The sequence below is a fragment of the Macrotis lagotis genome, chromosome 3, assembly GCF_037893015.1.
Source record: "Macrotis lagotis isolate mMagLag1 chromosome 3, bilby.v1.9.chrom.fasta, whole genome shotgun sequence".
NCBI lineage: Eukaryota > Metazoa > Chordata > Mammalia > Peramelemorphia > Peramelidae > Macrotis > Macrotis lagotis.
In genome coordinates this window covers 19,934,404-19,946,591 of record NC_133660.1, presented here as the reverse complement: position 1 = coordinate 19,946,591, position 12,188 = coordinate 19,934,404, and the positions used below count along the sequence as shown (strand labels likewise).

General features: G+C 38.2%; 1 protein-coding gene and 1 pseudogene across 1 annotated transcript in view; both read right to left on the bottom strand.

Moving 5' to 3' along the window:
- Nucleotides 1-12,188, bottom strand: part of NRG1 (neuregulin 1) — an 887,736-nt gene that overhangs the window by 745,641 nt on the left and 129,907 nt on the right. The gene's annotated exons all lie outside the window — the stretch shown is intronic.
- The window catches only part of LOC141517116 (small ribosomal subunit protein eS19-like), a 31,997-nt pseudogene continuing 27,863 nt past the window's right edge, over nucleotides 8,055-12,188 (bottom strand).

Below are 12,188 nucleotides of genomic sequence, written 5' to 3'. Positions count from 1 at the left end.
ACCTGTATTCTTGATTTTGAAATAAGTTTTCTTTTCACCATACTATATCATAACTCTTTGATGCAAAAACTTTTATTTCCCATTTGACAGATTTTTTTTTTAATTTTCATTGCATTGATTTTTCTCATAAAGGACTTTTTATGACATCATGGCTATGCTATTTATAAGAGCAAAAAATAATCCAGGCCCATTGCACTGACCTATACTCAGCCATGGATGATATATTTTAGAAAATGATATTGAAGGGAAGGTCAAGCCCTCAGAGGATCACCCCTGGACCATGCCAGGAAGTAAAGACTTTGCTGTATGCCATTGGTCATGAAAGACTGGATGGGTGCCAATCATTTTGCTCCTAGCCTGAAAAATCAAAAAACATTCTGAAATTTTAATGGGGATGCAGTAAAAGAAGTTTCTTGTCCCATATGCCTAAGACAACAAGCATTTATTGAGTGCCTATTATGTGCCAGTACTGGGCTAAGAGCTAGACAGAATTTGATCATTAGTAAACCCAAAGGAGAGAAGACATATAAAAAATCAATATTAAGGAATAGCATTTTTCCTCTTCTCAAGGCAAAAGGCCAGGAATGCTGGCCAAAGGAATGGAATTCTAGACAATAATAAGGAAAATGGAAAACTGCAGGCATTTGGTTCCCTGTCAAGAGACAGGAAGTACCATGACCCAATGGTTTGGGCATATTATCTGTGATATTCACTCCTGGCTCACTGCATTCTGAGCACTGCACCATCTTTCCCCAGCTCCCTTGCCTGCCATCAGATGACTATTCTATAACCTACTGGAATGATAGTTGAAATTCTGGATGGGATCCCTATTTTGTGAGGGGGCTCCAGCCATCCTTCTCACTTCAATCCCACTGTGGACTCTATAACCTACCTCATCAACTACCTTATCCTTTCCCCACACAACCACATAGAATTTTACAATTCCCCTTTATGCTTTGTCTTCCTGAGGGTTGTGTTCTTTCCTTGTGGTTTGCTCATTACTTAACCCAGTGGCTGGCACAGACCAGTGTTTACTAAATGTACTATTATCTGTCTATCCATCTTTCTGTCATCTGTCTATCCATCTATCATCTATCTGTCTATCCAACTATGTGTCATCTGTTTGTCTAATCTTTCTTTCTATTTAGTCATATATCCTAGCAAGGGAGCCATGGATAGAGTGAAGTAAAGGTTAACATAACATCTCCCAGAGGTTTCTGTAAACTCATAGATTATGATAAAAAAAGTAGACAACCCTTTTCAACATTAGCATTCCCTTATGCTATTTCATAAAAACATATTAAGTTTTTAAAGTGTTTCACAGAAATTTTTTATTTCAATCTCTACAACAATTCTGGGACAGGTATTTTCTTTATAGACAAAAAGACCAAGTCTGAGATTGATTAAGTGACTGTTCCAGGGTCACACAGCTCATTTGAACCTAGGTAGCATTTTAAGCTAAATTTCCTGACCCTAAGCCTAGCTTTCAGTCCGCAGGGTCATCCTCAAAAGTGTAAAATTAGCAAAATTCTGGCTATCCAGATAACAAAGAGGAAAAAAATGATAAGAAAGATACACAAATCAGTTGCATAATTGAGTCATCGATTCCTTTTCGGGGTTCATAGGTTCACAAATGGTAGATTTAGAATTAGAAGAAAACTCAGAGACTATATAGTTCAGAATCCAATTTTGCAGATGGAAAAAATGAGGCCCAGTAAGAATTGGTTCTAAGGTACCAACATGGAGATAGGAAATATACTCCCCACCCCAGTGATTCCATTCCCTTGCCTTTTCTCAGGACCCCAAGATTTCACCAATAGGTCATTACTTTCTCATAGCCTATCTTTTCTATTTTCAACTTTACTGTGCCCCTACTACTTCTAGGGAATAGAAGATTTAGGCTTGGCATGCCTCAGAATGTTGATATAAATTCCTACCTCACCACCATCCCCCCATTGAATGTACACTAGTAAAAGAATTCTTGATCCATCTCAGACTTTACCTTAGGTAGCCCCTCAGCACCCAGGTGGATAGCCAGAGGAAAAGAAGAAGAGAAAATTCCTCCATTAATTGGAGAATTATAAGTTTTGAGCTGAAAGAGATACTAGAGACAACTAGTCCACCCTGTTTTCCAGATAAAGGAGCTGAGGCCCAGTGAGATGAAGTGACTTATCCAAAGTCACACAGGCAACAAGTGGCAAAAGTAAGGATAGAATCTAGGATCTTTGACTCCAAATCCAAAATCCTTTGTCCTAATCAAGTTACCAGAAACATACAAGAAGAGGGTTTCATTTTTCTGAGCAGGTGGCAAGTTGCTAATGCCTTTCTGTTCTTAAATTCAATCCTGGGATTAACTCGATCTGTGCCTTCTGCCCATGGTAACAGAGTTTCTGGGGAATTGAACATGTGGAAAGAGTACATGATTTTTTTCAGGTATCGAATGACTTGCCCATAATTTGGTGTTAGCCCCAGAGTGACCCCTCAGAGATCTGACTTTCCTAAACAGCTGTCTTTTTTCTAGGAGACTAAATGACTTCTTATTCCAAAATGAAAGGTCTAGATTTAAAGGGGGGATAGCTAGAAAAGGCAATGAAAATAACATTTAAGAATTTGGCAGCATTTGTGATGTTTTAAAGATTCCACAAATAGACACTCTCAAGAAGAGTTTCACCCAATCATCAAAGCAAGTTTGGTCCTGGATGGACATTGGGTTAAGTAAACAATGATAATCCATGCCAGGTGGCAGATTACAACTCTGGAAGGAAGCAAGAAAGCAAACACCTGCTTGTCATGGCCCTGTCCCAAAGGGAAGTGCTGAACCCTGGAGAGATTGATTGCATTCCAGGATTTGCAGAAGGAACAGAGACAATTGGTGTCCTTGTTAGACCCCCATATGAAGCACCACTGCAATGAGCATTTCACTCCACAAAGAGTTTTGAAATGAAAATGTCCATATATTACAGATCTTAATTTTTATCATTTATCTTTGTTAGGTCAAAGAACATGCAAGGGTTTCTTCAACTAGGTGGCACAGTGGCTATACCACTGGACTAGGAACAAGGAAGACCCAAGTTCAAATTTTGCCTCAGACACTAGCTGATTCTGGGCAAGACACTTAAATGTCTCAGTTTCACTTTTCACATCTGTAAAATGGGGGTTTATTTCACAAAATTGCTGTGGGGATTAATTCAGATGACATATATATATATATATGTGTGTGTGTGTGTATATATATATATATATATATATATATATATATATACAGCTTTTGAAAACCTTAAAGCACTTTATAAATGCTTATCATAATTACTATTATTAATAATTATTATCTAATTTCAAAATAAAATGAAGGATAATCAGACCAATTCTACCAACATGCCTTAGGGTGTCTGTTTTCCAACAGCCCCTCCAACACTGACTTTCCCTATATTCGCTCATTCAAGTTGCATGGAGTTTGGTATAATTCAAGTCATTTAAATTTGCATTTCTCTAATAGTAATATTTATGATCTGTAACATTTCCCCATATCTAATCTAGGTGTGCAAATCTTTCAAAAGCTACCTGTTCATATCTTTCATCACTTATCTATTGGAGAATAGTTTTTAGTTTTATATATTTATCATTTCTGATAGAATTCTCAAAGCCACAAGTCTATTGGTTGTAGATATTCATTCTTGCATCCTGTCTTTCCTGAGACAACAAAAAAGACAAATTTGATCTGTTATTCAGAGAAAATTTCTTTGTAAAGAGACCTGAAACAGCTACCTGGAGAATCTAATCTTCACTACCCTTCACTACCCCACTGTGAGGTAGATAGTACAATGGATGACTGAATATTATGGCATATGAATGTAATGGAACATTGTAAGAAATGTTCTGAAAGAAATGATGGAGAAAATAGTTTCAGAAACACCTGGGAAGATTTATATGAACTGTTGTAAAGGGAAGTAAGTAGAAGGGAAGAGAAGAACAATTTACAAAGTAACAGTAATCAATTGTGAAAGACTTTGTAACCTTGATCAAAACAATGACCTGATAACTTACCATATATATATATATATATATATATATATATATATATATATATATATATATATATATATATGTATATACATATATACATATATATATATATATATATATATTAAAGAAATACCAATGAAACCTAGAAAGGAGGACTCAGAATAAAAATTAAGGAAAGAGGTGGCATGGGTGCAACTAGCTGGAACAGTGGATAGAGCACCAGTCCTAGAGTTCAAATCCAACCTCAGACACTTAATTGCCTAGCTGTATGACCTTTGTTAAGTCACTTAACCCTATTGCCTTGCAAAAATAAAAAAAAATAGAGGTGGCTAAAAATAAATGTTTTATCCTTCATTTTGAGGAGGAAGGAATAGGGTATATAATGAGCTACTTATATATCAGCCGCATGATTTGGGGGAGCCTATATTCTTTTAGCATTTTATAACCCTGATCAAAACAATGACCTGATGAGTGAGCAGAACAAAGATACATATGTGTGTGTGTGTTTGTGTGTGTGTGTGTGTGTACACACATTTCTATTTCTTGGTTTTTGGTTGAGTGGAAACAATGCTGCAAAAGGAGGGAATCTAGAACTAAAAACTAAAATTGACTTTTTTTCAAAAATTACTAAACCCTTAAAATTAAAACAATTCCAAAGAACTCATGATGAAAAATACTATCCATTCTCAGATAGAGAACTTTTGCATATGGAATGCAAATTGAATCTTTTTTTTGTTTTGTTTTTTTAAAAACATATCTAATAAGGAAATCTAATGAAGGAGAATTTGAACTCAGGTCCTCCTGATTCCAGAACCAGGCTCTATTCACTTCACCACCTAGTTGCCTCTTCCTTTTTTGGAAGAGGTATGCACTTTTTTTGAATGACAAAGACAGCATGTTTGCAACTTCATCAATTCTAACATCTAGCTAAACAAATGGAATCTCCAGTTTATGAACAGTTGGTGGGGAAAAGATGGTCAGTTTGTGAGTTGGAAACATTCACATTTGACATAAGGATTACTACTAGCTCATCATTCTGATGGAGTAGCCATTTGTGCTGAATAAAAATGGATTGCAGTGGGGGGACAAGAGGAAGAGAGGGAAACGAATGAAACTAGAATTCAACTGGTCTCATAATCATTTGGAAAGAAATTTTCAGTCACTTGCACTATTTTAAATTAAACCTTTTTGGTGGAAAATGTTTCAAAAAAATAACAAGTACAAATGTGTATTCCTCAAAGACATTTTTCCCCTATAAGAGGAATATATATGTGTGTGTGTGTGTGTGTGTGTGTGTGTGTGTGTAGATATATATGTGGAGATATATATGTCTGCATTATATATATGAAGTATAGTTATGTATATGCAGATAGACATATAGATAATACATATTCATAAAGCCTTTGTATTTCTTGCCTTTACATTGAATGGAGAACATGAAGGTGAGAAAGAGAAGCTAGAAATAAAATAAAATAAAACTGACATTTTTTCAAAAAGTATTAGACCCTTAAAATTAAAACCCCCTCTCAACCCTTTTAATGTAGACTTGGGCAACAATAAAACCCATTCCCTTCATCTCCTCCATTCTTCTCCAAGTTTCAGACTTACATTTGTCAATTCCTGAATGAACAACTCAGAAAAGAACCATAATGCAATTGCAACCATACAAAGCTGTGGTGGCCAGCTAGACATTCTTTCTCTCTCGTCCCCTACACCCCAGCACTTCACCCAGGAATTATATTACAAGTACAAAAACTCTAAGAGGGATGGGAAGTCAGGGAAGCCTGGAAGGATTTGCATGAACTGATGCTGAATGAGATGAGCAGAATCAGAAGAACATTGTACACCCTAAGATCAACATGGGGGATGCTCAACCTTAATAGGCTTGCTCTTTCCATCAGTGTAATAATCAGGCAAAATTTGGGGGTATCTATGATAGAGAATACCATCTGTAACCAGAGAAAGAATTGTGGAGTTGAACAAATACCAAAGACTATTACCCTTAATTTTAAAAAAACATTATCTTATTATGTAATTTTGCTATCTTATACTTTATGTTTCTTCATTAAGGACATGATATCTCTCTCATCACATTCAACTGAGATCAATGTATACCATGGAAACAATGTAAACACTAACAGACTGCCTTCTGGGGGGGGGTAGGGAAGCAAGATTGGGGGAAAGATTGTAAAATTCAAAATAAATAAAAGCTTTCCTAAAAAAATAGGTTCCCCAAAATCACACAGATGATGTAGAAGTGGCTCATTATGTATCCTATTCCTTCTTCCTCAAAATGAAGGCCAAAACATTTATTTTAATGATCTCTTTCCTTAATCTTTATTCTGAGTGCTTTTTCTAGATTTCATTGATATTGCTTTATTAAAATGCCTTTTAAAAAAACTTATTTTTACATAGGATCCTCTTGGGACATGAAAATAAAGAATCACTAAATATCAAACTCAAATGGGACCTAAAAGGTCCCTTTTTAGAGGGGGTAAAATGAGGCCCCAAAACAAGAGACTTGCCCAGAGTCATGCAGTCATAAAAGGATAGGGTTGAGAACAGAACACAATTCTACAATGCATGCTTTTTCCTGGTAATTTTTTTTTTTGCAATGGAGAGGTGCTGACCTGTAATTTCATCAATGTAAGAAAATTTTAGGGTGAAAATTCCATTCTTTCATACAGATTCTGATCAGCAACTCATCTACAACTTATAGTCTTAGAAGAGGACTTTTTAATATGCATTTCTTTATCATCCCATCTTATTTTACACATTTAAAAACATTTCTCTGAAAAGGGGTCTGTAAACTTTAGCAGACTGAAAAATAACAAGAGAAAAATAAACCTGCAGAAAATATGGTGACAGAGGTTAGGAATCTGGCCCCAGGTGATCTGAAAATTGTTATCATACAAAGCATTGTATGAATATCCCAGAGGGAGGCAAGAGAGAGAACCCTTCTCTCAAAGGATGCTGCTTTTATATATAATATATTTTTTCACTTTGTGGTATCTCTTTATATAACTTTAAATAAAGACTACATGGCGGGGGGGAATGTTAATTCCTGTCTTTGAGAGTTGCTTGGGTATTGAGAGGTTAAATAACTGCTTATGTATGTCTAAGGTGGGACTTGAATCCAGGTCTCTATAATTCCAGAACTCTGCTGCCTGCATCATTTCCCACTTCCATCTTTTAATTCTTTGATGAGATCTTATTTGCCCTGACTCCATTTGACTATTTTTCCTTTTGCCAAAACCTTTCTATTTCTTTTCTCCCTTCCTCTGGCTGTCCTGTGCAAGAAGGTAGATAACCTATAGTTTTCATTGCTATACTAAGAAACCTCACCCCTTCCTGGCTTTTGTAGAGTCAGAGATACAGTGCCACCACTTTCCTGGCTCTGATTTCACCTCTTTATAAATTCTGTTCAAATAACCCTTTTCCTTAAGGGCAGCTGTGTCACCTGTTGGCTCCAACAGAGTCTAACCAGGCAGGTATATATGTGTGTAACATGAAGCAAAATTATGAAACTATGCCCCCCCAAAAGGCAATAGACCTGCCTCCTAAGATATGCAGTACCAACTTTGAAAAAGACAATTCAACCTATATGATCCCTTCCATCTCAGGAATTCTGGGATGCAGGCAATAAGCCAATCCTAGAGCACCAGATGAAGTCATTGCCCTGGTCTTTCTTTCAGGGTGAGGTAATGCAGTCTGGCTTCCATACCAAGGACAGGGTAAGAGTCTACAGTGAAAAGCTCTGGAGTCCCTTTCTTAGTTGATGCAGATATACAGAAGGAAAAAAAAATCACTGAATACTGACTTGGACATTTATCACAAAAAATACTTTGTAAGCCAGGCAATACTCTGCAAATGAGAACTATTGATTATTCATTTTAAAGGACAAGTCCATTTCAAATGTTCAGGGAAAGGAGAAATTACCAGAGAGACTCTGGTGATTTAGCAATGTATTCAGGCTGACTATTTAGAAGATCAAATAGAATTCTCTTTAGGAGAATTTTCTCAACATGTCTTCAGATGAAACTGCTCATGACTGAGATGAAGGCTCCAAACTGGACCTTCTGACCACTGTGGTCCTGTATACCAATGGACTCTCCTAGTTGCCTCTCTTCATTGGTGATTGTCTGCCCTGTGCTTTCTGGTTTCACTTGGCTAGGGTTTTATAGGCATGGCAGTAGCTAATGATGACAAAGGACCATACTCTCACTGAGGCTTGGGATCATTTGCCTTATTATTCTTTCATATTAAAAATCTCATAATCCTGTTTGCCCCAAACCCATCATTCCTTCTTTTCCCAGCACACACAGCTTCAAAAGTCTGCTTCCATTTTGAGTTCATGATTAAGATGCAATGCTTCTTCAGATGACTCATGGGTCATCATTCATCCTTTGCTAATAACATCCTTATCCTCTTACCATATAATCAAAGAAAACAGATTGCTTTCTGCATGGGGGACTCCAGCTCCATTGCCATGCCTCTTGGATTCCTGTCCTATCCTGGTTTTCTAATATTCTCAAATTTTTCTCCTCCCCTTACTCTATAATCCAACTCCCTCAGTCCACTTGCATTCTGTCAGGCAGGACATGCCACCTGCCATCTCTACCTCTTCCTGAGTTGTACCCAAGTCAACAAAGGCTTTTCTCCTTCCTGCTGCCACTAAGATTGCCTAGCTTCTTACAAGATTTAACTCCAATCCCGCCTTCTGCAGGAGGCTTTTCCTGGTCCTCCCACCTGCAAATGTTCCATCCTCTGAGACTGCCTTTGTGTATTCTGCATATATTTGGTGTTTGTCCAATGACTGACATATTCTCTCCCCCCACACCTACACTATAGCATATGAATCCTATAAGGGCATGGTGGTGTTTATTTTTGCCTTCCTTTGTATCTCCATGGTTTAACACAGTGCTGGTATATTAAAAGCGCTTAATAAATGCTCATTGCTTGACAGTAGGGTGAAGAATCCATCTTTAAAAGAAACCATCATAATAAACACCAAAGGAAAGTAGAACATCAAAACCAAAAAGTACCAAGGAGCAGACCAAATTGATGGAACGCATTGGGGCCTGGTCCAGGTCTCCCTCCAGGGGCTCACCCACCTGTCCATGCTGCTGCCTCCAGCCCCTGATGAATATGGTGGGGGCAGGTGTCTCCAGGAGCTGATGAAGAGCTGAAGCTGGCACACCTCAGCCGTTTGGACTCTGTCCTGACATGGTCCACAGGGAGCCCCAGGCCCCTGGAGTTCTCCTTGCCCTCTGCAGACTATCTTACATCCATCAAAGTTTCAGAACCAAGGAGAACTCCAGGCCAATGGGATTGTAACATGATGGTCAGAATGGCTGATCTCGCTGACACGCCTTCCTTGGAAACTGAAGTGCGAGGAGCTCCTCCGTTGCCTGGCTTTGACTCAAAGGGCCAAGCTGTTGGTGAGGAGCAACTTTTTTTTAAATTAGTTTTGAGTTAATAATGAGGATAACAACTTACTTTGTCAGTGGGCTTCCCTCACAACAACCCTGTGAGGTAGGTAATACAAGGATCAGTCAAGCTACTTTTACAGATGAGGAAAAATGAGGCTCCAATAGATCAATTGGCTTACCCATGGGCACATAGTTAGGAAATATATCAGAGGGGTAGGGGTAAGTGAAGGGAGATAGAAAGAAGAGAAGGAGAAGTGAAGGAGAGGGATAGTAAGGGAAAGATATTGGGGAAAGGAAGAGGAAGGAGAGGAGAGAGGAACAGGGAAGGAGAAAGAGAGAAGGAGCAGGAGGGGTGAGAGAGTTGGGAAGAAGGGAGAAAGAGAGAAAGTGCAGGGGAAAGAGGGAGGAGAGAGAGAGAGAGAGAGAGAGAGAGAGAGAGAGAGAGAGAGAGAGAGAGCACATTTATTAAGCGCTTACTAATAGCTGGAATTTGAGGCCAAATATTCCAGTCACAGAACCTGTAGTCTTTCCACTTTCCCACATTTCCTCTCCAATGAAATGAAATGATGTGAAGTGAAGGGAGGCAGTATGGTAAACCACATCGTCTCTGCAATGAGGTGAAGACAGTAGAACTAAGGTCTCCTTTCAATTCAATAAGCCTAGTGCCAGGGGATGCAAAGTCAAAAACAAGATTAGCCCCTGCCCTCAAGGAGCTTACATTCTATTAGAGGAAAGCAACAAGAACTCAGATGAGTAAATATAATATATTTATATACATACACAGAGTAAATAAAAGTTGATTTCAGGGATGAAGAAGGACTCTAAAAATCAAGAGAATAAGGAAAATGTGACTTTTGAATGGAGTTACAGATCCCAATAGACAGAGGTGAAAGGGGAAAACATTCCAAGAATAGAAGTCATGGCATAAGGAACAGCCTATGCAAAGGCCCAGAGGTAGTAGAAGGAATATCATCGTGGGATACAACAAGCAAGTCAGTTTAGCTAGAATACAGAGTGTACCAAGGGCAAATAATGGGAAATGGATCTAGATAGAAAATTTGTAAGGGAACTGAATGGCCAAAATAAATGAATTTGAATCTTATCTTTGAGGCAAAAGGAAAAAAAGGAAGCCTGCTGAACTAAGACATGGGAATGGTCAGAACTGGAGTTTAGGGATGCTAATGAGGCATCTATGTAGAGGATGGATTGGAGATACTGGACACAGAGACCCCAGTCAGGAGACTATGCCCATTGTCTAGGCAAAAGACCTGGGGGGAGTGAGTTAGGTGGGTATCCCTACAGCCCAAGTTCGAGATGTAGATCACAGGAGATGTTCATTGTTGCCTCCAGAACTCAATGTTGAGTTTCAGGCAACATTCTAGACCAATGTTTGCATGGATAAGCTCTCTTGGAAACCCTAAAATAATATACAAATAGAAGGTACCAGCTGTATGACTAGAGGTCAGTGAGCTTCCTTCCTAGGAGGAAAGATAACATAGTCCTACCACACAGATAAATAGGAGTGGTTGCCCCCCCAAGTTAATTTAAAAAAAAAATCCTTGGGATGAGGCCCAGATACAACAGAGACAAGCAGGGTGGTATGGGTTGAGTTAAATCTGATTTACACTTTTCAAAAGTTAGATATCACAGTCTCACAGCTTCATTTATATTCCTTTTTCTCTTCAACATATACTGAAATGTTTGTACTTGAAGATAATTGTCAAATTTATAATTTTCAAAAGATTTGTTAAAAGAAAGGAAAAGAGCAGATTGAATTATTGCTAAAACTTCTCATTCCTTTTTCTTTATAAGGACATTCCTTACAATAATCTAAATACTGATAGCAAGTGGCACCAAACCCATTTTACAGATGAAACTACCAAGAGAAGAATGTGGGGGTGCCTAGGTGGTGCAGAGGATAGAGCACTGGCCCTGGAGTCAGGAGTACCTGAGTTCAAATCCAGATATATATGGATGTGTGTGAACACAGAGAGATGATAAATACAGAGATAAAGATGGATACAGATCATAGAGTATCTATTAATGTATACATTTTTAAGCACTGAGTGGGGATATGGAAATGGTAAGGTAAAAGCAAGGAAATTACTCCTGGATTGTAGGGTCTTTGAAAGCAGTGCTCTATTCATCTTTACAGCATTTTTTTGTCCTTCATTCTCAAAGCAAATCTTGCAAGTGAACTGGATTAAAGTGAACCAGGGCTCTGCAAAATCACAAGCCTGGTCCTCTCCTCTGCAACCAGAAACAAGATATGAACCCAAACAACTGGAGAAGACCCCATCATTAATTGACATGATCAGGGTAAAACCTCTTCCAAAAATCAAAAGTGAGAAGGAAGGAATTGATTTAACCCTCCAAAGGATACTATATTAGCTTCATGAATAGTTACCAAAATTAAAGAGAATTATGTTGATATAAGTGGGAAGAAATTGGTATGAAGTAAGACACTTTGAGATTAATCCTGGGATCTACTATCTAGCTTTAGGACATTTCTCCTTCCTCTACCCCACTGGTCTCTCTCAAATGTTAGGGGAAGGAAAAATGGACTTGATGATCACTAAGAACCCCACTACCTGAAAATCTCATGATCATGGGACCTCTGATGTCAGGGTACAGAAATCACTAGAGATGGTGAATCAAGGATGTCAACAAGATAAAACCCAAAAGACTGGTCCTCAAAGAGAGAGGAATAATGGCAGCCTGGTGAATGATGTC